This window comes from Nicotiana tabacum, chromosome 23 (genome assembly GCF_000715075.1).
Source record: "Nicotiana tabacum cultivar K326 chromosome 23, ASM71507v2, whole genome shotgun sequence".
Taxonomy (NCBI): domain Eukaryota; kingdom Viridiplantae; phylum Streptophyta; class Magnoliopsida; order Solanales; family Solanaceae; genus Nicotiana; species Nicotiana tabacum.
The window spans coordinates 135854069-135859245 of record NC_134102.1 but is presented as its reverse complement, the minus strand read 5'-3'; positions in this window follow the sequence as shown (position 1 = coordinate 135859245).

The window sequence follows — 5177 nt, the reverse complement described above, 5'->3', positions numbered from 1 at the left end:
AGCGGCAGCGGTGACGGCGACGGCGGAGGCTGGGCGGTGGCGACGCGGGGTGGGGAATGGGATTTATGTGAGGGAAATAGAGAAGGAGAGGGGAAGGTATTGAGTGAGGAAAATCGAGAAGGAGAGGGGAAGATAAGAGAGAAATGGGGGTTCCCCCGTTTTTCAATTCCGATTTCAGAATTACCGACCAAAGTTGGTCGGTAATTTTTGTCGGTACATTAAGTGTTGACCGTTTTACCAAAAACCGACCAACTTTGGTCATTTTTTTTAAAATTAAATTCTTTTTTATATTTTTTTCTTAAAATATTATAAACTATAAATTTTTTTTATAAATTATAAGTATTTATTTTATTTAACTATACAATTATTATAAATAATTATATATTATAAGCATAATCTTTGTAAATAATTATATTAACTATTTATTTTTAATAAATTATAATAGCAACTATCTAAGTAAATTTTCTAAGTTATAATTAAGTATGTGAGTAATTTCTCTCTCACACACACATACACTATATTGTAATTGATGCTAATAACTTCTTTTTTCATTCGTTCATCACTAATAATGTATGATATAGATTAATCGATATATAGGTCGAGACGTTTTGATGAATCATCGATTAGTATTTATCGATACATCTAAGTAAGTTATAAGTCGATGAATCAATTTACAAATAGATATATTTGATGATAAAGTATATATAATAATTAGTATCTTCCTAAGTCTATCCCTAAAAGAACCCGACCCTGTGGTCCTAGAGTTTCGTGTTCTTATATATATACGGCTATACTTATATAAATCTGGATATGTCCTATCAAAGTGCTTCCAAGTTTCTCCATTTGAAGGATGACATATAACACCAAGTGGTCTTCTATTTTCAAAGTGCCATCTCATATGAGGAGCAGAACTCATCGACGCATATAACCTCTTTAACCTAGGTATAAGAGGTAAATAATGCATCGCCTTGACAACGACCATATTCCCGCTAGAAAGCCTCTTGAAACAAGGCTTTTCGCAAAATTTACAACTGTCTAAAGTTGCATCATCTTTATAATATAACATGCAACCATCTTCACAACATTCAATTCTCATTGACGAAAGTCCCAACTTAGAAACCAATCTCTTTGCCTTATAGAAATCACCAGGTAAGTTGATATTAGGGTCAACTAGTTCACTTATAAGGTCAATGAAAGAGTTCATGGCTGCTTGAGAAATATTCCAATCAGATTTGATACTTAGTAACCTAACTGCAACAGACAACTCAGAGTGCAGACTTCCTTCACGTAGTGGACGACTAGCTTCCTCTAACTGTTCATAAAAACGTTTTGCGTCATCATTAAGAGTTTGTTCAACATTTTCATTGGGCTCACCCCTGAAGTGCATCCCAAAAGCATCCGCAACCATATCCTGAATTCTAGAATCAAGATTTGTATTCTCCACCGACCTATTACTTTCATCAACAACCATGTTATGAAATATCCCACGGCTACCATCGATCTCTCCATGATTAGTCCACACAAAGTAATTCTCTATAAACCCCTTCCTATAAAGATGAAGCTTATCTTCCTCCGATTTTTTAAACTTCATATAATCGCACGTAACACAAGGGCACCTAATTACTCCTTCACTTTGGTATGTGAAAGTGACATTGCATGTCTAATAAAGTCATCAACCCCTTCTACAAAATTCTCCCGCAATCCCCGCCGATTAGAATAATTCCTATTGTACATCCAAGTACGATGTTCCATCTATACAAATAAAACAAGAACAAATTAATTAATTCTATAATTATAAATTAATTATATATTTTTTAGTTAATTCAAGATAATTATTTTTTCTAATTACACCAATTTATATCCTAAAAGTTCAATTCATATCCAAGAGGTCGAATTCATATCTTAAAAGTTCAATTCATATCCTAAAAGTTCAATTCACAAGAACAAATCCTAAAAACTAAAATTTCAACTCATATCCTATGAGTTTAAACATAAACTAACTAAACTAAAAAAATTCAATCCATACACTAAAAGTTCGATTCACAAGAACAAATTAATTTATTCTACAATTATAAATTAATTATATCTTTTTTAGTTAATTCAAGATATTTATTTTCCTAATTACACCAATTTATATCCTAAAAGTTCAATTCATATCCAAAAGGTCCAATTCATATCCTAAAAGTTCAATTCATATCCTAAAAGTTCAATTCACAAGAACAAATACTAAAAACTAAAATTTCAATTCATATCCTACGAGTTTAAATATAAACTAACTAAACTAAAGAAATTCAACCCATACCTTAAAAGTTCGATTCACAAGAATAAATTAATTTATTCTATAATTATAAATTAATTATATCTTTTTTAGTTAATTCAAGATAATTATTTTTTCCTAATTACACCAATTTATATCCTAAAAGTTCAATTCATATCCAAAAGGTCCAATTCATATCTTAAAAGTTCAATTCATATCATAAAAGTTCAATTCACAAGAACAAATCCCAAAAATAAAAATTTCAATTCATATCCTACGAGTTTAAACATAACTAACTAAACTAAAGAAATTCAACCCATACCCTAAAAGTTCGATTCACAAGAACAAATCGTAAACCCTATATTCTAACTAAACTATTCAAGACAATACAAAGTTAATAATTCAATTCTTACTAAACTATTCAAGACAATACAAACTCAAAATTGAAACACTCATCAATTAAAACTAATTTATAACTAATTGACTAATTAACAAAACTAATTAGTTAATAAAACTAATTAACAAAACTAATTAAAACAAGACCTAAACTCTAATCCTCAATAAAATGCAATGTTCAAATAATTGAAACACTAATCAATTGAATTTATGTGAGGGAAATAGAGAAGGAGAGGGGAAGGTATTGAGTGAGGGAAATCGAGAAGGAGAAGGGAAGATAAGAGAGAAATGGGGGGTCCCCCGTTTTTCAATTCTGATTTTAGAATTACCGACCAAAGTTGGTCGGTAATTTTGGTCGGTACATTAAGTGTTGACCGTTTTACCAAAAACCGACCAACTTTAGTTGTTTTTTTTTTAAATTAAATTCTTTTTTTGTATTTTTTTTTTAAAATATTATAAACTATAAAAAAATATTATAAATTATAAGCATTTATTTTATTTAACTATACAATTATTATAAATAATTATATACTATAAGCATAATCTTTATAAATAATTATATTAACTATTTACTTTTAATAAATTATAATAGCAACTATCTAAGTAAATTTTCTAAGTTATAATTAAGTATGTGAGTAATTTCTCTCTCACACACACATACACTATATTGTAATTGATGCTAATAACTTTTTTTTTCATTCGTTCATCACTAATAATGCATGATATAGATTAATCGATATATAGGTCGAGACGTTTTGATGAATCATCGATTGGTATTTATCGATACATCTAAGTAAGTTATAAGTCGATGAATCAATATACAAATAGATATATTTGATGATAAAATATATATAATAATTAGTATCTTCCCAAGTCTATCCCTAAAAGAACCCGACCCTGTGGTCCTAGAGTTTCGTGTTCTTATATATATATATATATATATATATATATGTTCTTATATATATATATATACACACACAAACACACTTCACTGTAATACTTTAACTATATATATAGCTTGTTATAGTATATGTTAGTGTGTATATATATAGCTTGTTAAAGTTTGACCATGTTTGACCTATTAATTTAACTCGTTTACTTAATACTAATAACTTCTTTTGTTTATTTAATTTGTGATCCATATATATATATATATATATATATATATATATATATATATATATATATATATATATATATATATATATATATATATATATGACAAAGATGTTTAGTATTAATTCTTCTATTTTTCATTCATTCATCACTAATAATGCATGACATAGATCAATCGATATAGGTCGAGACGTTTGTTTTTACTATTAGTCGATATAGGTCAAATGTTTTGTTTTTAATATTCATCGATGCATCTAAGTAAGTTATAAGTCGATAAATCAATTTACAAATAGATATATTTGATGATAAATTATATATACTAATTAGGATCTTCACAAGTCTATCCCTAAAAGAACTTGACCCCGTGGTCCTAGCGTTTCGTGTTCTTATATATACGGCTATACTGTATATATATATATATATATACACACACACACACACACTTCATTGTAACACTTTAACTATTTATATTAGCTTGTTATAGTGTGTGTGTGTGTGTGTGTGTGTGTGTGTGTGTGTGTATGTATATATATATATATATATATATATATATATATATATATATATATATATATATATATATCACGCTTCGTTGTACTACTTTAACTACATATATAGCATGTTATATATAGTATATGTTAGTGTATTCATTATTTGTATTACAAAAGTGTTAACGAATTATATTTATATTATTTAGATAGTAAATATAAAAGTAATTCAAAAGTTTGACCAATGCAGACGTAATAATCGACCAACTTTGGTCGGTTATTTTGCAGAAAATAACAATTACCGACCAAAGTTGGTCGGTAAATGCTTCCCGTGCATTAACCGACCAACGTTGGTCGGTAAATTTAAATATAAATTCTTAAATATTATAAAATATTTTAAATAATAAAATAATTATTAAAATTTAAAAAATTGGGTCCAGATTACCGACCAACGTTGGTCGGTAATCCAAAATTTTCTTGTCTAATCAGCTGAGTCAATTTGTTGACCAATTTACTGATCAACGTTGGTCGGTATTTAGTTTTAAAAAAATGTAAAAAAATTTTTTCCCAGTTTACGTCCAAGCTGGACGGTTTTTGGTCGCTTTTTTTGACTGACCAACGTTGGTCGGAAATATTTGGTCAGTTTTTAGCGGATTTTTAGTAGTGTTATGTGGCATTTATTTTTGGATTTTTCTTATTAAATTTTATGTAATGTCATATTTATTGTAGGGGTTTGAGGCAAAATAATTTTTAAGTGACAATAATAAAGTTTAGATACTTTTAAATGATAAAATAATTAAATAATTTTAGTGAAATTAAAATATTATTCAATAACCATAAGTGAAATTAACCGCTAAAAGACATCATTCAAATCTTTTTTGTTTAGCAAACGACAGAATCACAGAAAGACAAAGGAAGAA